A 26,246-nucleotide genomic window follows, 5' to 3' on the forward strand; every position below is an offset into this window, starting at 1 on the left:
ACATACAAGCATCACCTCAGGCTTAACTTCAACAAATGATCTCAAAGAAGCAATCAAAATCAAATTAGCACCTGCCAGGACTCTGTAGCACATCTTCAAAGCAGCTCCCACTCAGGCTACTGTCAAACTAATTGACTTTTAGTAAAAGTAAATGATACTACAATAGTTACCAGAGCATGGTACAACCTTCTCTTATTTGTCAATACCCAGTTACGTATTCCATTCAGGAGGGACAAGTCCCTATCAACATCTGTCATTGGGACTATAAACAAAGTACCCAGGGATGATATTGCCCTTCTTCCTCACCATGTAACAACACCTGTTTGAGAAATGAAAGTCGAACCCCAGCGAAACCCTGAAAATGAAAGCACAAATCAGCAAAATGATAAGATGGGAATACTACAGGAGCACTCAAAATAAATCACCAGCAATGAAACAATAGGTCCCAGAGAATCCACTACATCTGAAATCCAAAAAGGCAAGAACCTGTTTAGATGCCTAGAGCTCCTAACAATGGCAATTATCCTCATGATAACACCACAATAGTAGAACTATTGACAGTCCAAGAATACTTAGCACAGTTGTTGGAGATGCCACAGTGTCGCCTGTCAGAACTCACAAAATTTGCCAACATCTGTCTCGGCAGTGATGTTCCTGAGATCGTTAGGCCTCCCTTTTTGGGTGCAACCGTGTACTAAAGAAATGAAGGATGAAGGAATCAGGCCCATTGCGTTAGGCAGCTCCCTACTTTGACTTGGTACACAGGCAGCAATGAGAACAGTGAGTTGTATTGCAGCCATCATGCAGAGACAAAGACAGATTGGGCTTGCAATTCCTCAAGGTTACGAAGCCACAGAGCAATGAATCAAAAGTCAGTGTGAGGAACTTTTCCAGGGGTGCTCGGACACTTCGGGGACTACAGCATTAGCCAGAAGATATAAGAAACAATGCTGGAACAAGTGTAGAAATCTTCAAGAGGAAATTATTTTCCTCTTCCATGTGCTGTGTCAACCAGGCTGTGACGGATATGTGGGGTGCCAGCAGCAACAGCCTGGTTGACTAGACAAGCCTAGCCCAGGGCTTTGCTGAAAAAGTAGAAAAATTCTCGAAACCCATCAAAGGTACACCACTGTGCTACAAAGGCTGTTCCACCACCACCACCACCACCACCACCACCATCACTGCACTCACTGTGGAAGAAGGGTAGTCTCACCACCACTGTACTCAGTATGGTGCAAGGGTTTATTTCACCAACACTGTTCCTAATGTGATGGAGTTATTTCCCTACCACCACTGTACACATCGTGGTGCAAGGGATATCTCACGACTACCACTGTACTCTGATTTGCAGGGGTTCTCACCACCACCACAATAACAACAACAGCCATTCTCACCATCACTGTGGCATGCTCCTAGTGAATCATTTTTATTGAACGGGCTTCACACACAAAACCACAAATCTTGAATTTCATAAACAACCAATTTAAATCAGGATGGATTATTACCAGTGCGAAAGCATGGGACCCCTATTCACATACCAGGGTAAATACCATTTGTACAAGTCAACCAATCATAGTGTGAGTGAGCTCCAGGATAATTCACTATGTAACTAGAGACAGCCCTGGAGGTCAGTTCCTCAATCTCTTCAGCTAATTAACACACAAAAGTTCTGTCCTCTGTATGGGTGAATAAGATGAGGCTAGTGAAAGCATTAATTCTTGCTCTCCCTAACCTACTCATATCTATGATACATCGCGAATATTGTAAATATAATTGGTGGTGGAAATTTATGAGTACTTAGCAAGTAAACATTTGGCGAATACTTTATTCAATAATCTAGACTGCTTTATTGAGTGGTACAACAGACCTTGGAATAATATCTGTATTCTTAATATGGGAGACTGTCTGGGAACATTATGTGTTTTGTCGCTGCTTTTTGTTACTGGTTGTCTTTCTTTTGCAACCTTACATTACTGCAGTCATGCATTGTAGGTGTGTTGTGTTTTTCCTTGGCACTGAATACGTTGTTTAATTGTTGGTTGGCTAATGCCACCAACACGAAATTGGCGTTTGGTGACGACATATACAATAAATAATACTCTGCCAAGATTATCTCTTTGACATTGCTGGTACAGTGCTCTTCTAGTTGCATTGAATCTCGTCGCCACATAACTACTGCACAGATTCGTGAATTAATTCACAACAAACTACGGTAGGAATCATTAACAATGACTTCTCATTTTTGGTGTGACTAATGTACAGGGAGAGCGTGTTAGTCTAATCTCCCTACTCTGTCCTTTCTCGTTATGGTAGGGATCATATCACTGAGTGTTTCCTAGATAACCCACATGTAAGAGAGGCAAGTGGGGACAGGCCAAGTTTAGCTCAATGTCCATCTACTTTGTTGGCTCTCGAATTAGCCAAACTTATTCTAGAACAGACTACTGGAGAACGTGTTCTTTCCAAGGATGAATGTGATTTAGAGGAAAGGAGAGGAGAGGAAACAATGCCATCGTACCTGATATGAGCATATCATTATCACAGATCCTCCCCGACTTACATCCGTATTCCACTCCAACTGACTGGTCGGATATCGAAATGGACGGATGTGGGAATTTTGTTAGCATGGCATGTAGAAGTCGTATACCTGTACAACATTCTTTTAACCTAGTAAATTTCTGTCATAATTACCTCGATTTTATTATCAACCTGATATATTACCTTAAGTTTCACTACTCACAAACTGATGTTCCTTGTAGGTATCATTCATAGGCAGCACAAATAAAAATGCTGTATGGAGTGTAGCCTAGGCTAGACCTATCAATTTTCTTGTTATTCATTATTTCAACACTGTTTTTTACCTTCTTAGTCTTTTTATAATTTTAACGTACACTATTATATACACGCAGCCGCTAGCGTTGGTGGTCGTATGACCAAGGATAATTTCTATATTTACGTGCATATATATTTTTGTTTTTCTAAGTTGAAGTGTTTTTTTCGGTTGTATGTTCGGATGGAGGTAAGTCGCATTAAGTCGGAAGATCTGTACCAGGTTTCTCTGAAGCCGAGCCCCAGCAATTCTTCAAACCGTCTGAGAATGAGGCTGGAACTTTGCATTCGCTGATTGAGGGATGGACGGCACTTGTTCATGCAACATTGCTCGGAAAGTCATAAGAATATGCCTCTACATTATGCTATGAGATTTTTGCGAATTAGAGCATTGTGAAGTGAAATTCCCTCAGTACATATCAGAATATACCGGAGAATTATAGAAGTGAGTTTCAGTTGAACATTCAGTTTTATGTAGATATTCTAGTGAACAGTCTAAAATCTTTACTAAATAGTACAATGTTGCTAACTTTAGTGATGTGGTGCAGATGGTTTTGTTAGCTAACTTCCTAGAGGTTGCTAGCCCACATGTTCAAGTATTCCTTAAAGACATGTTTTAACATCAGTAAATGAATCTGCAAAAATGGCAGAAACAAATCGATATTTATTTGAGAGTGAGCATTATTCTGATTCTCCCTCCCCACAGTTCTTTGGATATAATGGGCACTGAGGAAAAAGCTTCTCAGGTGTTGTAGAGATTGATTCTGAGGGTGAACAACATGCCTACAAGAAACCGTCACAAGCAAGCACCAGCAAAGAAAAAATCTCAGGGTTTGTGGACTGCAGATGCTAATCACAAGACTGGGCTTGCTGTCACTATTTCAAATTCAAGAGGCAGTCTTCAGGTAGTAAATCTAGTAATACAGGTAAATCCAATAATCAGAATCCCATATGCAGCATTTCTCCAGTAGCACACACTCCCGTTTTCCAGGATGAGGTACGGGAATAAATGGTTTCTTTCTAATGGGCAGGAGAAGTCTCATTACAAGAGTCAGATCCAACTGCGACTGTTTCTATCTTTCTTTCTTCAGGGATACCTTAGTTTACTGCTCTTTGTTAAAGTACAGAGTACTTCCAAGCTCTGTCCTTCTGTAAAGGATTTTTGACCAGGCTAAATACCTCAAATGATATTTGAAGGTAATGATGGCCCCTCAGGCTGTCATAATCATATAGTGTATTATGAGTGCTCTGTACAGGAACTCTTCCAGTAATGACTGTAACATGCCATGGCAATGCTGATCTTACCTTGGGGGGGACTGACATTGCGTTGGATTATTTGCTTTGAGATGGTAGCTGGCAAGGGGCTCGCAATTCGTGTGAAACTCTCATGGTCAACTCTTTTCCTGGGTGGCAGCACTGTCAGATGCTCCTGCTCTCATGCTTGATAGAGTGACCATCAAGGAAGAGCAACAGATGGATAATGCCCTGTCTTCTGCCTTAAATTTGGGAGTGTCTAAAACCGAATTCAAGAATTTCCCTTCCTGTTACTTTGCCAGGCCTAGAATACTTATGAAAAAGTCTTCTATGGGTATGGAGTTTTAGGGAGGGTATAATGTAGAGAGGTTAGTAGTGGCTAAAAAATCGACACTAGGACCTTAAGTTTGCTGATAACTCTTGCATGGTGGGAAATATAGGCATTACCAACACTGCAGGAAAGCCTTCTATGTCTAATACCTATCAAGTCAGACAATAAGTTTAGCTCTACTATTTTAGATAATACCACTATCCTGAGGCAGTGCCTATGTGCAAAATTAATACCGTAGCTCCTCATTAAAGCCTTTGTAATGTTTATTTCGTAAGTAGGAGTCCCGATGTCTATTCAGAGTGACCAAGGATCTAATTATAAAGCCTTGGCCTCTCGTGAAGGTTTTGAGGCCTCATGGCATAAGGTATTTTTTTTATCGGTGGCTTGTCAACCCCAATAACAAAGTGCACTTGACAGGTTCAGTGAAGCCATCAAGTCTAAAAGCAATGGTGGAAATTGCCTATATATTCAAACAGATTTGGATGAGACCTTAAATTTTCTGCTCGTCGCACCGAGAAAAACTGTTTAAGAGCCCGCCAGTTACAACCATTTCGAGATGATGTTTGGACACAATATGAAACGACCTTTCTAGGTCCTTAAAGAGGGCTGGATTGAAGGTGGCATTAAAAGCAATGCCTCTGATAACTTGGTAAGGATCGACCTAGTTCGACCAATAATCAAAGACAAATAATCAAAGGCACGGGACTATATGAAGGAGATATATGACAAAGCATTTAAACTCAATTGTTATAAAATAGGAGGTAAAATGAAGGTTCAGGAACCATTACCTGGTATTATCCTGAAGGTGCGCTTTTTTGACACTGCAAATTATAGAGAAGAACTCTGACCTAAATTATGTGGTGGTGCTCTTGATTTCTTAGGGGTTAGAGGTAGTTTCTCCCACTAAAATGAGATCAAAAAGCCTTCATAAATCTTACTCTCCTATAATGACCACAACTTCAGTTCACACTGACCATAGAGTCAAGACTGACGCATTACAAGAAGTCAGTGTAATAGAAGTAAGACATCACTCAAAACTGTTGGAGCATCCATATCCACTAATATCTGAAATAACTGTGATACAAATGCTTGATAATGTAGCCCAACTGCGAAACTTATCCACATATCTTCTCGGATGTTCCTGAGGTACGTAACCTTGACTTTTATGACGTGGATATGAGCACAGGTAAATCAACATATCTGTCTCCTCACAGAAGCTAAAACTACTACAACTGAAAATAAATTTTCTACTAGAGTATGGGTTGCTTGAGGAATCTTAAATTCAGCTGGGGTTTGCCCTGTTTCCTCAAGAAGAAACTAGATAGGAGAGTCCTGATGTGTATGGACTCAGGTAAGTGAATCAGGTTACGGTGCCTGATGCCTACCCGATTCCACACGTGGACGATGTAGTGTACTCCATCGGTAAAGCTAAATTGGTCTCTAAATTTTACTTACATAAGGGTTGTTAGCAGGGATCATTACCAGTACACTATAAACCATTTCAGCACGCTCATTGCGCTTTTAATAGGTTACAGGAACGCAATTATACTGAGATGACTTAGTAGTCGATTTAGGAAATGTCTTAATAGAAAATCTTAGCAAATCAATGTTTTGAAGCTCCTTAATTACCATTCAGGGATATATAGTGGGACAAGAGAAAGTAGCATCTAAAAATAATATCCTATGTATTAAGAATTACCAGGTTCTTCATAATAATAAGTCGAGTCAAGGGTTCGTAGGTCTGGTAGGCCGCTAACCCTACTGTCTAAGGTTTCTGCTTGTGGCACTGGCTTGTCAAAAGGGTAATGCCGGGGTTCTCTCTCACTCTCAATGGTAGTTACCCTGTATGAGACTGGTGGCCTTCAAAAGCACCAGCAATAAGCTATCGTGATTTAAGCCGATTATTGAGGATTCGTGTCATGCATGCCAACTGTTATGACATGCTCGGCGCCTGTCGTAGCCACCACCACCAAACTAATAGCAACAACAACAATTTCTACTACTACTACTAGTACTACTACTACTACTATTACTATTACTACTACAACAACAGAACCACAACAACTCCATCACCATGAACAAGGAAAACAAAAAATAAAAACTTTAACAAAATCACCAGCACCACTAGAGTCACCAATAACAGGACCTCCCAACTACCATCATCACCACTAATGCCACTACCACCACCACTAACAACATCAACAACACAAGCGCGAACACCACCACCAACACTACGACCACTATCACCATTACCACCAACACAACCGCCACCATCATAACTGCCACCACCACACCCATAACCACCATCACCACTATTACAGTCACCACCACCACCAAAACAACAATAACATGAAAAACAACGGCAACAAGCAGCATCAATACCACTAACACCAACCCCAAAAGCACCAAACAGTACCACCACCACCACCACCACCACTACTACCACCACACGCGACCATCAACTCAGTGTGCTGCTTATCTTCCTCTCCATTCACTTTATAGATTCTTCATCTTGTACAGTTTTAACCAACATAGTCACTAAGAGCTTCTTGCTGTCCCTTGCCACAGTAACCTTATCCGCCTCTCTCACACCGAAAAACTTAATGCAAAATTATTTTTTTTTTAAAGAGAAGTACTAATTGAGTTCCGTTCATGGCCGTGATAATGAAGTTCCAGGTAGCCAGGGGCATCAGTCCTTAATTAGCAGCGGTGAAAAAAATTCACGAATGAACAATACCTCATTGTAGCACTACTCTTGAATTTGATGTATAGAGAGATTTTTTATCGTATTATGACTAGGATTTTTATTCTTCTGTGTATTGGAGGAACGAAAGAAAAAAAAAGAGGATGGGGGGGAGTAAACAAAGTGAATAGTCGTTTTTTTTTTATAACAAATAAGGTTTCTTTACGTTAATATTGAAAACCAAAATATGTACAATGTGGAATGGTACTGTCATTTTCATTTCGGTACTAGACAGGAAGTATGCTGTCAGTGTCAGTGCCACATTGTTCCTATCTAATGGCATAGTCACTAGAGGTTGGGTTTGCTACTGTCAGTGTTAACATTGAATTCTTCTGTCAGAGTGAAATTTTTCTCGACTGTCAGTCACTTTGAGCATCTTAACCTACGTCAACCAGTGCATTTATTTATGATATATGATTCAATATTATTATTAGGTAATTTGCACTTGAATTTTGGAGAAATAAACCAAACATTGTCATTCCGTTGATTATGTCTCACCTTAATATTATATTCTTTACAGGTCCATTAATATTAATGTATCTAATTTAGAAACAAATTGAAAATCGCGTTAATTTTTTATTGCCTCCGATGTAAATATTTAAATGGTTATAGATGTTTCATATATTATTTGGTTGCTTTTGTTTTAGGCTTATAAATGTTAAAGGAAATTAGCTTTTTTTTTATTCCTTTATGTTTGATAAAATCTAATACTTAAATATTTATTGAACGCCATGGTAAATTTTTCATTCAGAGTTTTTGAAAGTGGCCAACCAAAAACTTGTTTAAAATGCCTTTAAATTGTATTAATATTATATCATTAATATACCTATGACAAATATTTAATTTTAATTTTGCTTTAATTATCATCCTGTACACTAAAATCTGATCAAAAATTGCCTGGAAAGCATAAAATAAATTAGAGGTATTTCAGTTGTTAATGGAACCTAGGAAAAATATTCCAGTATACCATTTCCCGGATACTGTCTTGTAAATTTGTTTAGCTTATGTTAAGTTTAATCAATGAACATTCGTGAATATTGTAAGCTGGAAGAAATTTAATAGATTTTTTGCACTTCATAAAGCTCAGGGCTACCAATCCAAAGAGCTTTTTAAAATATAGAAATAAATGCACTTTGTTTAATATGAAGAATATTTAGGTTCAATGTTTATCATAAACTAACTTATGTTGATATGCAGAGCGCTATCAAAAGTTTCTGGACTGCCGCGAAAAAAAATTTATAGGCTTGCTTAATCACGGTACTTGAGGTTGTCTCCATCGACGTACTCTCCTTGGAAGGATATATAATGATCCCAGAGCCTCTGCCAGTTCTCGAAACATTCCTGGAAATCTTCTTACCTAGCAGCGACCAGTGTAACCTGTGAGGCTGCTTGAATCTTCACGGCGTTAAAACGCTATCCCTTGAGTTCCATTTATATTTTTGGGTACAGAAAAAGTCACAGGGGACTAGAGATGGGAAGTAGGGACGGTGGAGGAATGATTGCCATTCTGATTTTGACCAGAGAACTGTGATACTTTTGTCTTGAATCAGCAAGTGAAGCATGAATTTAACAGCCAGTTGCATCATGTTAAATGTTTTATTCAAAATGTTTTGACACAACACACAAGAAATTCCCACAGCACTTTCAGTCTACTGGATAACTCTGATTATGATTTTCGTGAATAGCCTTCTTCACTCTCTTAATGTTGGCATCTGTTTTTAACGATAATGGATAACCAGCGCATATGCCATCCACAATTACGTTCGTCATATTAAGAGTCGAGAAAACCATTCAAACATATTATCCGACCTATTGCTTTATCACCAGATACTTGCTGAAAATACTAATTAGAGCTTCACTAGTGTTGAACCGAGCTTGAAAGAGATTCTCTCTCTCTCTCTCTCTCTCTCTCTCTCTCTCTCTCTCTCTCTCTCTCTCTCTCTCTCTCTCTCTCTCTCTCTCTCTCTCTCTCTCTCTCTCTCTCTCTCTCTCTCAAACACATACACACGCACTCACACAAGAGAAGTGTGTGAGGAGCTCAACATGAAATTTAAGAAGTATTCACAGAATAGAAGGGTACATCAATAAGGGTTACACCAAGAATTGCTGGATGAAATACACATAACTGAGGATGTGAAGCTGCTATGTGAACTTGATACCTCAAAGGCGGTGGGACCGGACAACATCTCTCCGTGGGCCCTTAGACAGGGAGCACAGACGCTATGTGTGCCACTAACAAAAATCTTCAACACATCCATTGAAACTGGGCAACTACCTGAGGTATACAAAATGGCAAATGTAGTCCCAATTTAAAAAAGGGACAGACAAGCTGCATTAAACTACAGACCAGTGTCACTGACGTGTATAGTATGCAAAGTCATAGAGGAGATTATCAGAAGAGTGGTGGAGCACGTAGAAAGGAACAAACTTGTAAACGACAACCAACACGGTTTCAGGAAAGGGAAACCCTGTCTCAGAAATCTACTGGAGTTTTATGACAAGATAACGGAAATAAGACACGAGAGAGAGGGGTGGGTAGAGTGCATCTTCTTGGATTGCAAGAAGGCCTTAGACACAGTTCCCCACAAGAAGTTTGTGCAAAAGCTAGAGGATCAGGCATACATAACAGGAAAAGCACTGCAACGGATCAAAGAATATGTGACAGGGAGGCAACAACGAGTCATTGTACAATAGGTGTCAGAGTGGGCACCTGTGACCAGCGGAGTTCCACAGGGGTCAATCCTAGGTCCAGTGCTGTTTTTGGTGTATGTGAATGACATGACGGAAGGGATAAACACAGAAGTGTCCCTGTTTGCAGATAATGTAAAGTTTATGAGGAAAATTAAATCGGATGAGGATCGAGGAGGACTATAAAGAGACCTGGACAGGCTAGAAGCCTGGTCCAGCAACTGGCTCCTGGAATTTAACCCCGCCAAATGCAAAGTCATGAAGATCGGGGAAGGGCAAAGAAGACCGCAGACAGAGTATAGGCAAGGTGGCCAAAGATTGCAAACCTCACTCAAGAAAAGGATCTTGGAGTAAGTATAATACCGAGCACATTTCCTGAGGTGCACATCAACTGCTGCAGCATATGGGCGCCTGGGGTTCTCATACATCAGTAAGGAATCGTTCAAGACTCTGTACAACATGTACATCAGGCCCATATTGGAGTATGCAACACCAGTTTGGAACCCACACCTGGTCAAGCACGTCAGTGAATTAAGGAAAGTGTAAAGGTTTGCAATAAGACTAGTCCCAGAGCCAAGGGGAATGTCCTACGAGGAAAGGTTAAGGAAAATCGACCTGGCGACACTGAAGGATACGAAGGTTAGGGGAGGCATGATAATGACAAATGAAATCTTGCGAGGAATTGATAAGGTGGACAAAGACAGGATGTTCCAGAGATGAAACACAGAAACAAAGGGTCACAATTGGAAGTTGAAGACTCAGATTAATTAGTGAGATGTTAGGAAGTATTTCTTCAGTCAGAGAGCTGTCAAGCAGTGGAATAGTCTGGAAAGTGACGTAGTGGAGGCAGGAACCATAGTACATAGTTTTAAGACGAAGCTCATGGAGCAGGAAGAGAGTGACCTAGTAGCGATCATTATAGAGTCAGGGCCAGGACCTATGAACCGACACCTGCAGCCACAAATAGGTGAGTACATACACATATATGGACACACACACACACACACACACACACACACACACACACATACACACACACACACACACACACACACATGCACACACACGTCTCGCCAGTGTGTGCACCGGTCACGCCTTCCGTGCTCCGCGAATATAAGTGTTTTCGAGGGCTACCCAAGTGATCTGAAGGGTAGCTAAGTGTGCTAGGATAGTGAACAATTCCTTGAAGGATTTATAATCTGCCTGAGCCACATAAGTGTAGGGAGAGCCGCATTTTCGTAAGTGATATAGAAAGTAAAACGTGGTGTGCAGTCAGAGCGGGCAGGCTAGTGTGTGTGCTCAGGCGACGTTGTCACGTGTCACCCAAGAAAGACAATACAGTGAAACAATCGTGTGACCAGTGAGATAAATACAGTGAATAGGGTACATTATTAACGAGAAGAAATTGAGGTGGATCTACGCCAGGACGTCACATTGAGCTGCACAATCTACAGGCTGCTACAGCTGCATTGCAAGTACTTTAATCACCTACTGAGTGGTTGTATGGGTGTGGGGTTCCAGGTTCCAATTAACTGCCAAGCTGATTGTGAATGGTCTCTCATAGCACTATAAAGAATAGGCACTCAAGTACTCAATAAGGAATAGCAATTGGTAATCCATTGAACAAGGCAAGTTACTATAAGCTAGGTGGCAGGACAAGCATCAAGGGCAACACTGTAAGTAGGTGCGGGCCAAGTCCCAGGAGGGTGGGGGTCAGGTCACAAGAAGTTGTGGTCAGTCAATGACCACTGAGACCACACAAACACACACACACACACACACACACACACACACACACACACACACACATACATACACACACACATACACACACACACACACACATACACACACACACACACACATATCCAGACTCACACATACACTCCCCCCTTCCCACTGACATCTCACTCCTTCCCCTGATCCCACCCCTCCCTCTTTCACCCTCCCCTTCCCCACCTCTCCCTCGTTCCCCCTCTCCCTCTCCCACTCACCCACTTGCTTCTCCCTCCTTCCCCATATTCCCCCCTAAACCCCCTCCCCACTCCTCTCCCACATAGCCACAGTTCCTCCTCTACCTCCCCCCCACACTCTGACATACACACTACTAACCTAACACACAAAATTACATAGGTTTCCCACTCTGAGGCAATCAGGATAAAACAAAAAATGGGTTGCCAGAGACCAGGAAGAAACCCCAAGGGACAAGAGGAGGAAGCTGCAAAGGAAGATTGGCAGCAGAGCTCATAAAAAGGGAACATGAATGGGAAAAGAAACTAGAAGAACTTAGCATGAGAATGGAAGAGAGGATAGATATGGAAAGCAGGAAGTGGGAGGTGCAAGTCAAAGCAGCAGAGGCTAGGATGCAGAGTTTAGAAGAGGAACTGAAAAATCTGAAACATCCTAAAGAACATTTGGCATTGACATCAGAGACTGCTTCCTCAGTCACAAATAAGGGGACTGTAGGGAAAGAAGGAGCTAAACTGCATGTAGAAGCTCTATCAGAGGAGACTGTAGTAAATGAAAGAGCTAAGCTATATGCGGAGGCCCTAACAGACCACAGCAGAGCCCAGGGAAAGCCGAGAAGGGAAAATGACAGGCCACTGAGCTCAAATACATTAGCTAGTGAAACTGAAGAAAGGAAAGCTGCAATGGAGGAAATCAAATTGAATGAGGGGATACACAAGGATATGCAGTGGGAGAATGAAAGGGGGAGGTCAGTCTTTGTGTATGGGCTCCAGGAAGCTGAAGGGGAAACATATGAAGCAAGAAAACAAGGGGAAAAAAGAGCAATAGAAAGCATCATAAAAGCAATAGGAGAAGATGGCATGACCCAGCTGGAAAATTTTCGGAGAATAGGTGGGTTTGTAAAAAAAAGAACCCGGCCAGTGAAAGTGACCTTCAAGGCAGAATCGACTCGGAACAGGATCCTGCAGGAGAAAGCACGATTAAGGGACATGCCGGAATACAGGAAGGTGTATCTACAGTGGAAACCAGTAGGACTCCAGGAAATCAGAACAGGGGGGTACACCAGCAAGTGCTGGATGAGGTACCTATAACCAAGGAGGAGGTGAAGAAGCTGCTATGCGAACTTGACACCTCAAAGGCGGTGGGACCAGACAACATCTCTCCGTGGGTCCTTAAAGAGGGAGCAGAGATACTGTGTGTGCCATTAACAAAGATCTTCAACACATCATTTGAAACTGGGCAACTCCCTGAGGTATGGAAGATGGCAAATGTAGTCCCAATTTTTAAAAAGTGAGACATGAGGCACTAAACTACAGACCTGTATCACTAGCGTGTATAGTATGCAAGGTCATGGACAAGATCATCAGGAGGAGAGTGGTGGAGCACCTGGAAAGAAACAAGTGTATAATTGACAACCAGCACGGTTTCAGGGAGGGAAAATCCTGTGTCACAAACCTACTAGAGTTTTATGACAAGTTGACAGAAGTAAGACAAGAGAGAGAGGGGTGGATCGACTGCATTTTTTTGGACTGCAAGAAGGCCTTCGACACAGTTCCTCACAAGAGGTTACTGCAAAAGCTAGAGGATCAGGCACACATAACAAGAAAGGCACTGCAATGGATCAGAGAATACCTGACAGGGAGGCAACAACGAGTCATGGTACGTGAGGAGGTGTCTGAATGGGCGCCTGTGGCAAGCGGGGTTCCACAGGGGCCAGTCCTAGGACCTGTGCTGTTCTTGGTATATGTGAACAACATAACGGAAGGGATAGACTCAGAAGTGTCCTTGTTTGCAGATGATGTGAAGTTAATGAGATAAATAAAATCGGATGAGGATCAGGCAGGACTACAAAGAGAACTGGACAGGCTACAAGCCTGGTCCAGCAACTGGCTCCTTGAGTTTAACCCTGCCAAATGCAAAGTCATGAAGATTGGGGAAGGGCAAAGAAGACCTCAGACACAATATAGTTTAGATGGCCAAAGACTGCAAACCTCACTCAAGGAAAAAGATCTGGGGGTGAGTATAACACCGAGCATATCTCCTGAGGCGCACATCAATCAGATAACTGCTGCAGCATACGGGCGCCTGGCAAACCTACGGATAGCGTTCCGATACCTCAGTAAGGATTCGTTCAAGACTCTGTATACCATTTATGTCAGGCCCATACTGGAGTACCAGTTTGGAATCCACACCTAGTCAAGCACGTCAAGAAATTAGAGAAAGTGCAAAGGTTTGCAACAAGACTAGTCCCAGAGCTCCGGGGATTGTCCTACGAAGAAGGTTGAGGGAAATCGGCCTGACGACACTGGAGGACAGGAGGGTCAGGGGAGACATGATAACGACATATAAAATACTGCGCGGAATAGACAAGGCGGACAAAGACGGGATGTTCCAGAGAAGGGACACAGACACAAGAGGTCACAATTGGAAGTTGAAGACTCAGATGAATCAAAGGGATGTTAGGAAGTATTTCTTCAGTCATAGAGTAGTCAGGCCGTGGAATAGCCTAGAAAGTGAAGTAGTGGAGGCGGGAACCACACATAGTTTTAAGGCGAGGTATGATAAAGCTCATGGGGCAGGGAGAGAGAGGGCCTAGTAGCAATCAGCGAAGAGGAGGGCCAGGAGCTATGACTTGACTCCTGCAACCACAAATAGGTGAGTACAAATAGGTGAGTACACACACAATTGAGGTAAAGGGTAAGGGAGATGGAAGTATAGGGAGAGTTGCGAAATTAGGCACAGATGGTAGGGGAGATGGAAGTTAAGAGTGAGGTGCAGGGGAGATGGGGTAGAGGGTAGATCACACACACACACACACACACACACACACACACACACACACACACACACACACACACACACACACACACACACACACTGTTCTTTTCTTTTTTAAATATTCCATTCTGTTACACAAAAATCACAACAACGTACTGATAAAAATGACAATGTTGTCTAGGTAGTCAAAATCAAAGTAAATGAATTTGATATAATTTAGGATATAAGCTCCTACACTTATCTTGTAGTGCAAAGTTAAATTGAACGTATATTGGTATAGTGCTGAAGGCAGATTTCATATCAGTATGACTCTTAATTACCGTCTTTTACGTTGTCATCAATTATAAAAATACTAGTTTATACCTGCAAATTGGCAGGTTCCAGTTTGTTTGCCGTATTCTGTTGGACTGTCCAGTCTATCAGCGAGCACACAGAATTTACCTTCGACGTCATCACCTTACTTTATCTTCCCTCCTCGCTGACGGCCCCACCTTTGACACAGACTCCCTCTTTGACTTTTTGACAGATTCAGATTTATTACATAATCTATGATTATACTGCCATTAGCACTCCTCACCGCTTTTACTAAATCTGTCCTGCAGCACTGTTTTGATTATAATAATAATAATAATAATAGCATTTTACTGTGCAAAACAGAGCTTAACACTGATTCCTTAGGTAATTTCCATTAGCTCATTGGAAGAGATTAATTTTTAACGTGCAAGAAATTAATAAAATCAAGTTCAATAAAAATTCTATAGTTTTAAGTTCTATGCCTGTGCATCTTCTTAATATGGGTGAATAAACTGAGACTCTTCTCATGAAAACCAATACTGACTCGCTGACTTCGCTTCACTCGACGTCGTAACTACCGTCTTAAGCAATAAACTCTATAACAAAATTTAATTCAATAAAGAAGTAATTGGTTTTCATAGTGATAAGGTTGAGCTACAGATTCTGACTCAAATGAGAATGCTGATCAACAGCGAATGTATCTCAAGAGGGTATTGATCTTCAGCTCCTGGATATTTTGAGCTTTTGCTTTCTTGAGGGACTCTTGAACTACAGTTTTCAGACATCCAGCCACTGGGAAACAAGAAAAGTTCAGTTTTACCCCCTAGTTCTCTTGAGAGAATTCAACTGCAGCTTTTCTGCCACCTGAGGTTTTGATGTAAAGCTAATAGGCCTCTAGCGTGAGTTAGCGTGTAGACTACTGGAATTATGAGATGAAAAAAAAAAAAAAATTCGGATCTCTCAGCTACCAAAATACTTTTAGTAAGATTTAAATTTTAGTTAGGCATCTTCTGTTACTTTCAGTTACATCTCTCCTAATGTGGACCATATTGGGTCAAAAGACGTTTTTCTCCTCCTTTGATGTGCCTGTAAAGGCAAGAGAGGACAAAGAGAAGCTCCTTTACGGCTCTGAATGAAATTTCAGTTTATACCCTTCCCCGGCTCATTGCTTTTCTTTTAATACTACTACTGGGCTGGAGGCTGCGACGTGGCTTCTGGCAGTGTGAGTGCGTGTGTGTGTGTGTGTGTGTGTGTGTGTGTGTGTGTGTGTGTGTGTGTGTGTGTGTGTGTGTACGTACTCGCCTAATTGTACTCACCTAATTGTGGTTGCAGGGGTCGAGACTCAGCTCCTGGCCCCGCCTCTTCACCGACCGCTACTAGGTCCTCTCTCCCCCTGCTCCATGAGCTTCATCATACCTCGTCTTAAAACTGTATAGTTCCTGCCTCCACTACATCGCTTGCCAGACTATTCCACTTCCTAACTATGTGTGTGTGTGTGTGTGTGTGTGTGTGTGTGTGTGTGTGTGTGTGTGTACTCACCTAGTTGGGGTTGCAGGGGTTGAGTCACAGCTCCTGACACCGCCTCTTCACTGGCCGCTACTGGGTCACTCTCCCTGCACCGTGAGCTTTATTATACCTCTTCTTAAAGCTATGAATGGATCCTGCCTCCACTACATCGTTTCTCAAACTATTCCACTTCCTGACTACTCTGTGACTGAAGAAATACTTCCTAAAATCTCTGTGATTCATCCTAGTCTTCAACTTCCAACTGTGTCCCCTTGTTGCTGTGTCCCATCTCTGGAACATTCTGTCTCTGTCCACCTTGTCAATTCCTCTCAGTATTTTATATGTCGCTGCCATGTCCCCCCTATCTCTCCTGTCCTCCAGTGTCGTCAGGTCGATTTCCCTTAACCTCTCCTCGTAGGACATACCTCTTAGTCTTGTTCCAAACCTTTGCACTTTCTCTAGTTTCTTTACGTGCTTGGCTAGATGTGGGTTCCAAACTGGTGTGTGTGTGTGTGTGTGTATGTGTGTGTGTGTGTGTGTGTACGCGCGCGTGCGTGTGTATGAGTTTCTGAATGTGTCTGTTAATCTGTGTAAACATACTATGTCTGTGTAAACATACTATGTCAGTATAATATTTACAGTGGTATTTTGGTATTTTTGCAAATATGCAGTTAAGCGTTATGGATATCCACCCGGAAGGCCAGAGATGACTTATCTCCAGCGCTTCGTGGCTCTCTTATCACTTCCCAGAATTAATTTTCAGAGAGTAATACAAGGAACAATATAGGTTTACAGTAAGATACTTGGACACCTGAGTTTCATTATCAGGTTTAGAATGTATTATCGAATACCTTTAAGGGTATACCGTCTTTCTGGGAAAAGTTTTTTTTTCCAAAATTTGAATTACCTCCTCATACCCTATATCAGACATTGTTGTTCATTCTCCACCATGTTTATCCATACGGGTTTTGCAATTCCATATGAATATGATTAGAATATAGCTCATCCACTACACCAGGTTTATTAAACCACTAGCTTAGATAACTAGCGGAATTTCTTTGAAAGGAGAGAGAAAAGCAACGGAATCGAATGGATGCTCCTATCATCACAGCTGTTTACTCCGTGTAACTAGCAATACTAGCAACACAGCTGTGTACTCCGTGTGACCAGCAACACTAGCATCACAGCTGTTTACTCCGTGTGACCAGCAACACTAGCATCACAGCTGTTTACTCCGTGTGACTAGCAACACTAGCATCACAGCTGTTTACTCCGTGTGACCAGCAACACTAGCATCACAGCTGTTTACTCCATGTGACCAGCAGCACTAACCTCATAGCTGTTTACTCCCTGTGACTAGCAACACTAGCATCACAGCTGTTTACTCCGTGTGACCAGCAACACTAGCATCACAGCTGTTTACTCCGTGTGACCAGCAACACTAGCATCACAGCTGTTTACTCCGTGTGACCAGCAGCACTAACCTCACAGCTGTTTACTCCGTGTGACCAGCAAAACTTGCTTCATACCTCGTAGTTTGGAGGTGTGTAAGAGTAATGAAGAACTGGTAAAACCAACAAACCTCGAGATGTTGCGCAAAACTTGTGGAAGTGAAGCTGCATATACAATTTAACCGATACATTTGTCAAATTACTCATTCATACACACCTGGTGTGTTTGTACCTGAGGACTTATCTGACAATATTTCAAACATCAGCAAACTACAGGAGCAGCTCACAGAGATTCAGATTGACAAAACACTTCGATAAGATTTAAAAAGACAAAAGGAATTACAGAGTTCGTTCTAGATTCTTGGAGGTGAAGCCCTGACAGTGCTCCTTCCCTTTGCTACAATTTTCTTGTGTGAGGCAGGATTTTCAGCACTCACCGTCACAAAGACAAAGTACAGAAGCCGTCTCCGTCCAGAGCATGACATAAGATGCAGTCTGTCATCTAAATCACCCCATTTAACGAGGTCGTTAAAACCCTGCAGGGCCAGGAAGCTCATTAATTACTGACACGTCTCCGCGATACTCAGATATACCAATTGAATGGGTGTTATATTTCTTACGTAATTTTATGTGATTTCTGTTTAATAGTCACATGAATAAAATATCGCCATTTACTTTTTGTTTTGATCAAACATTATTTCGAAACCAAGAATTTTTTTTCACTCCATGGGACGCTATGGAGATTCTCGACAGGCTTTTGGGTGACTGCCAAAAACGGATAAAAGCCACAGCTGTATACCATCAATAATGTTGTACAAATTAATTACTGTCGTGAAATGCATAAGGGAAGCAAACGTTCCCTCTTGTCTCTAACAAGAGGAGACCACAAATAAAAGAATTCTCTCTCGTTCGCGTTCACATATTATGTTTCTAAAATTTACAGAGCATAATAAGGGCACATAAAAATCAGATATTAAGTGACCTGGTGAATGCCACAATTAAGCTTTAAATATTTTTTAATGCTGGGATTTAAAATTTAAAAGATGTTTTAAATTGCTGAGCGAGAGAAAAAAAAATACAAATATCTACGGAAAGCTGTACAGACACAAATACATAGAAAAATAGAAAGATATGTGTGTGTGAGAGAGAGAGAGAGCTTAGGGGGAGGGAAAGGGGAAGGATCCCTTCTTGAGCTCCAACATTCATTAGATTGGCTTCAAACTATTGTAGATAACCAGAACAGGCCTACATCAAGATTCACGAAGTCGTAATATCAAGATTGCAAACTAATCACGGTATGGATGAGGCTTGAATTCACTGACTTGTGTATTTAGGACTTGTCTGTCATGGTTTCAAACACCACCCGTTTCCTGATTTGATAGGTCTACATCAAGTGACATAGGTTGCTCAACTGATGCTGACACTATTGACAAGGCTTGGAACTCTCACAGTGAGATTAATGCATCAGTAAAAGACTGGTGGGAATCTGTCAGCACTAGGATTGCATAGGGAAATAGACATAACACCAAATCTGGAAATTCTAGTACAACTTCGTCGGCAACCACAGAGAGAACAGATCGGCTACCCAACGAAGCAACAAGTCTTAGATCTGTCAGCTTCTGAGAAAGGACAAATGATGATTGTCTCTAAGCACCGTGATGTCAATGCTGGAGCATTGGAAGCAATGAATGGAAGAGTATTGGAACCCAGGGTAAAGTTGATATCCTCTGGGTAAAATTCGATTCCTAATGAACAATAAAGAACCACGCAGTAAATCTCGCAAACGAAGTCGCCACTTAGATGTATCTCACATCTGGTCGACTGCAGAGGCTGCAAGACTATACGAGGCACCAGTGTTCACACCTTGAATTTGACCCACTTTCGTGCATGAATTACCAGCCTTCCTGTTTCGCCTACAACTCATTATAGAACAGAGAACAGAGCAAGACGACTGGATCCTGTCTGGACATCTGTTATTTCAGCAGAGCCTTCAAGACCAGAGGGACGTGGGTGGTTTTAATGTGATGTACAAGGCCAGCGTTAAGGTACTAACGACACTTTGCTCCACTTCGTGGTCAGCGAGAAGAGTTTCTACACAAGACGGGCAACGAACAGCAACCACACACTGGTTGCACCCTTCTCATAAATATCACTTTCCCTGAGATCATTTATTCCTGGAATGAACATGCTCGTACAGTAAAATGACATCGATGAAACAGTCAGCTGACCAAATGAATTCGCTGGCCCACAGATGGCTCCAACTTCTTACTATTCCCTATTTGTATGTCTCATGACAATTAAAAGCTTTCAAATGACCCGAGGTAGGTGATATCTCTTAGCGTGAAAATAAAAGTCATAACCTAACCCTATAAAACTTTTGTGTAAATTAAAGAAAGAGAGAAAGAAAGAGAGAGAGAGCAAATACCACTCACTCGAGCTTACATTGTCCTCCTTTTAAGAACATTTTCTCTTCGGTATTACGAGGAAATCTTAGAGGAGAGCGAGAGTTTCAGAGAAGCACGCACCAGTTCAGCATAAAAGTTGGGCTCAGTTTACAGCTGCTTGCAGCTGCAGCCTTGCGTTAGCTGTTACTTGTGATTCCTTCTTATTCTAGTGACGTTACTTTCTTGCCCAGTTTATTGCTGCTGAGCCACGCTGGAGAATAAAGAAGCAGGGTGCTTGCCTAGTATTCTTTTTCTGTTGGATGCTATAAGGAGGATATGTTGGTGCCTGGCGGACATTGATTGTCTTGTGTGCATTTAACTCTATACTTACATTTCAGTCTGCTTTTTTTTTTCTTTTTTTTTCAGCTATTTTGTTTCCTTTAGTGTATCGTTTGGTCGGCCTCCCTCCCTCCCTCTCTCTCTCTCTTTCTCTCTTTTTTTTTTTTTTACACAGGGTTTGACAAGGTTAAGGATCCCTAACTTTATTGACAAGCTATTTACAGGTTAAGGATTCCTAACTTTAATGGCAAGCTAAGAGCTGTTACCTACATCAGCTCATTTGAAAGCATTTTTATTGTTATGAGACATACAAGTAGGGAACAGGATAAAGTTGGAGCCATCTGTGGGCCAGCATTTTCATTTGATCAGCTGACTTTATCTCGTCGACATCATTATGCTGTACGAATGTGTTCCATACTCGAGTCATCCTGGGTATATATGATCTCAGATGGAGTAATGTTCTGGAGAAGGGTACAGCCTGAGTGAAGTTGCTGCTTTCTGCCCGTCTTGTGGCATAAAAGCTTGTTTCACGCTTTCCTCGAAGTGGATCCAAGTGTGGTACTTCGACGATATTGGCATTGTACATAACACTAAGGCCACCCACATCCCTCCTGTGTTGAAGGCTCTGCTGAAATGACAGATCTATCCAGGATGGGTCCAGGCGAGAGATGAGACGTCTTGCTCTGTTCTCTACTCTGTCAAGCAGTGGCAGATAAGAGGGGGGGGGGCAGGCAAACCAAGAAAGTGGAGCATACTCAAGGTGTGAGCGTACCTGTGCCTCGTACAGAATCTTGCAACCCCTACTGTCAAGCAGATGCGAGATAAGGCGAAGTGCTGTTAGCTTCCTGGCTGCCTTGTTTGCAAGATTTACAACATGGTTCTTCATGGTTAGTTTGGAGTCCAATTTCATCCCAAGGATATCAAATTCTTCCCAAGGTGCCAACACCCTCCCATTCACCCTTACTACTGCACCAGCATTACCATCATGGTGCCCAGAGATCATCATCATTTGCTTTTTTTCAGGTGCAAATACTACTTGCCATCTATTTCCCCAAGCTGATATAGCTCTTAGCTGGTGATTGATGTAGCTTAGAGCAGCTGGCATTTCTTCTCTTGGATAAGTGAATGTCAGTGTACAGTCGTCTGCATATGCATGGGATTCTAGGATGAGATGAAGAAGGTCGTTGAAGTAGACATTCCATAACAATGGTCCCAGCACCAGTCCCAGCCCCAATAGGATGTCTTGCTGATTCCGTTCCAATGAGAACTACCCTTAGAGATCTACCATGAAAGTAATCACTGAGGAGACATAGCGTAGAGCCTGCAATTCTCAATGCTTGAAGTTTTGCCAGAGTAACCTTTCCTGAAGCCATATTGACGATCACTCTCTGTCTGTCTGTCTCTCTCTCTCTCTCTCTAACTCTCATCCATCATATTGACAATGTGTACTTTCTTAATTCCTGGAATATTGCATACAGAAACTTCGTTGAGTGGTGGAAAAACTCTCCCTGGACGCAGACATCCAGATCACTTCTGAGAAACTCAACCAGGGCACAGATATCGAGATCACTGCTGAGAAACTCACCCAAGGCACAGATATCAAGATCACTTCTGAGAAACTCACCCAGTGGAGAAATAGTAATACTGAACACAACATTCATAAGGAGGTTGAAGGAACTCCCAGATAGTCATAACACACACATGGTCAAATTACACAAAACTCAGCTGAGAAGCCTAAACAGGGAATGGAACTATGCTTCTTTATCCTGCAGACTCTCTCTCCTTGACTTTTTAACACAAACTTTTTGCACCAACTGCGATTTTACATCTCATGCGCTCTCCCTTACTACCACTAAGGTCTGCCCAGGTAATTTCTTACCCATCGCTACATCATCCCTTTTGCACATTCCTCCTTTCACACATCCCTCCCTGCATCGTTTTATGATCCTCTCGTGTTTTGCGCTTAATTTAATTATTATTATTATTATTATTATTATTATTATTATTATTATTATTATTAGTAGTAGTAGTAGTAGTAGTAGTAGTAGTAGTAGTAGTAGTATTATGTAACTCGTTCTTCCAAAACTTAGATCAGCCAGAATGCTGTTTTCTCTAAAACCTACAAACCTGACTTTCCTCTGATGCCAGTAACACTCAATATAAGCAGTGCTCCACATAGCCTAGTAGGTTCTTCAGCCAAGCACATGTCTAAACTGCTAGGAATCGTCAGCAATATTCCTACGTCTTACTCTACAGGTTAGAAATACAAATGAAACAAGAAACTCTCCAATTTCGACATCATCTCTCCACAGACCAGGCCATATACATACTCCAGACGAAATGAAGAACAGACAAAGATCTTCCCTAACCACGTCCAAGTTTCACAGATCTAACCAAACTCGGTATTCGTTTCATCCACTTTTATTTCAACATTTTTACCAACAGACGTTTGGCATTGCAATGGTATTGCCTATGAATATCGTACTTTCAACCTCTACACTCGAGTCTACAGGAAGTCCCTGGAGGCAAAAAGGCTCTCTGACATCATACCATCAACTGTCACTGTCTATGACACATAGACAACATCCTCGATAATTTACAAAAATGATTAATCCTTACAAACCTCAAGAACCGGCTAAATTCTGTTGAACTTTCCATACAGTTTGCTATCGAAAAAGAAACAGGTAACACATTTCTTTTTCTGTATGTCTTACCTTTCTTCGTAAACCCACTTATAAAAAGTGGTCTTAAATATTTAACTGGCTTCTTTTTGAGAGCTATAGAGTTTGAATGTGACGCCATAAGTAACATCTAACCCGCACTACAATTTGTCACAATTTATCTCAGACTGCCGACCCCAGAATCCAGTCTACCCCAAGGTATATATTCAGACATGGAACACTGCAGATCTACTCCCCTACGCACTCAAGAGTACATAATATTACTAAAGAAGCAGCTGTCACGTCAAAAACGATTCGTGACATTACCAAACCCTGACACACGGGACCAATTCGAATCTATGCTGATGTATAAACTATTCCATATGAAGATTGTGATTAAAAATACATGGGAAAAAACATTGCGGAGTTTTGACACCAGAACTCGGGAATACCAGCATGTTTGTAGGACTCATGACACAATGTTGTCAGTGACATCCTATTTAGTGTACAATGCCGACAAGACCCACAACATTTGAATTGACTAAATTACATAAACAATGTTTGTGTCATCGAAATAATCACGCACATCATATGGCATGGAAGACCCTAAATATAACCTGCAACATAGAGTTTGCGTAGAGAAATATTGGAACCTATTACTAATGGTGTTTTAAGGGATTAGTATAAGGTCCCTTGTTTAGCAAGAAAGATGAATGCGAGAAATAGAAGTTTTGGTTAGCAAAAATTTGAAGTTAGCTCATCACGATGTGTATGTTACAACAGTGTTAATAGAAGTTTTGGCTTCATATCAAGAAATATAGTTAATGAAAGTCCTGTGTGTTCACGTAGTTTAGTTCTGGTCTCCATATTATGCGTCAGATAAGTGTTAGTTATCATGACTGGCACATAATTTTGAGAAGTTGATGTCATTATTAATGTACATTGTCGACATGACTCCACGGCATTTGAAGTGACTAAACACCTCAACATTGTTTCTTAAAGGAAAAATAAATAAAAACTTTTGCATGACTCCTTCAAAGCTGAAGAACTGAACACTTCAAATTTATTTTTCAATTCATCCACTGTTTCCACTTTAAATTTTGCCTCTAAAGAAACCTGCTGCTCAGGCGAAACGTCTGGGTAGTAAAGATATCCAACTGTTACCTATGTGTTTTATCCATCAAGTTATGTTCTGATGTTCTAATGTAATCAGATACGAAATAAGCAAGTTTACCTGGAGAACAATATCTTATCATAAGTGATTTTGTTTCTTACATGAAGGATAAAATATCATTGACTTAATTACTGCGGACAGAAACCTCAAAATTCATTAGACATACACATGTATAATATGTATCTGTCGTCATATCCGATCTAGTGCTTCATCAATGATGAACTACAGAGCAGCTGACTTTGATGAATTATGTGATGACTTTAACAATGATGGCTAAGACTCATGTGCAACACCTTGATATCAATATTTTGAAGACGTTTCGGCAACAGGTTTCTTTTTCAATTCATCACAGAAATTATTTACTGTCGACAGAGAAAGATGAAGTAACCAGTATCTCAAGGCTCAGGGACTAAATACCTATCAGAGCTGAGGGACTGATTTCTTCATCTTTCACTTTCTCTGGCATATAATCTTTGCAATGAAGGTAAAAATCCACAGGTTAGCGATTCATCTTCAAAATAAAGATAATCAGATGTCGCGTATGTGTCTTATTTATAATCACTAGGAACACTGCTACGTAATTTATCGAAGTCAACTGGTCCCTAGTTTGGAACTGTTGCGTCTTATATAACAACTTACCCGTATTAAAAGCCATTAATTTAAAGAGAAACTAACAATATAAACCGGATTAAACTTTTAGAATGTGACCAGGGAAGAGGAAGGGTTGAATACATTGCAATGCAGAATTAATTCTATTGAGAAAACTAATTTTCCATACACAACCCGCACATAGAAGAGAGTCCGACTTGGACTGTTTACAAGTCAATGTGCAATGTTTCTTTTTTTTTCTAATTTTTCGTATAAAATACTGTGGGAAAATAAGACAAAACTACCATGAGTGACCTAACAGTTAATACATAGTATAGGTAATAAAAGCAAAACCTGTAAGAAATACCTAATAATAACAGGACACCCAGAGGACAGTGGTACTTATGTACTTCTACACAAAGAGTGAAAACTTATTAAAAATGACAACGGTGACAGAAAAAAAATTCTCCCAAATATTCAAGTAAAAATTACAATTATTTAAACAAGAAAAATTCAAAATCTAATAGTGAAAATATAATGACAAGTACAGACCTATCTTCTCAATGTCGCTTTCAGTTCGATCTTCATATCCGAGAAGATACCAAAATAACTGGGACACAACTGCATTAAAGTACCTAGAAAAGTTTAACTTGAGTCACGATATCGTAATGACACGATTGCTAACGAACCATACCACGGACGGGGTTAGAACTAGTGATCAGAAAGTCATAAAACTCCATAGTTTTATGATTTTCTGATTGTGGGTTCTAACCCCGCCCGTGGTATAGAAAAGTTTAACGTTAGTAGATCCTCTTGGCGAAATATCAGCTGGAATGTTAAAAAATCTCTGCATCAAACATTTCCACCAATGGTTACATTCAACAAATCAGATGAGAAAGGCCAAAATGCTACGTAACTGGAAGCTAACTAATGTTATTTCAGTGTTCAAAAAGAGAGAGAGAGTTCATCTCCTCTCAATTACTACCCTGTCAGTTTGACGTCAATTGTGGTAAACCAATGGAAGCCATAATTATTGGAGTTTTTCAGTGACATTTACAAAAATATGGACAACAATGACCCAACATATATTTCGTGTACTTCGACTTCCAGAATACAATTTCGTGAAATGAAGGGAATAGTCTCCGATACCGAATCCGTGATTGGCTCACTGACATTAAAGAGCGAATAGTTTTAAATGACAAAGTATCTGAGTGGAGAAATGGAACATTTGTGGATCATTCAAGTGTCGGTATCAGGCA

The sequence above is a fragment of the Cherax quadricarinatus genome, chromosome 5 (assembly GCF_038502225.1).
Source record: "Cherax quadricarinatus isolate ZL_2023a chromosome 5, ASM3850222v1, whole genome shotgun sequence".
In the NCBI taxonomy this organism is placed as follows: domain Eukaryota; kingdom Metazoa; phylum Arthropoda; class Malacostraca; order Decapoda; family Parastacidae; genus Cherax; species Cherax quadricarinatus.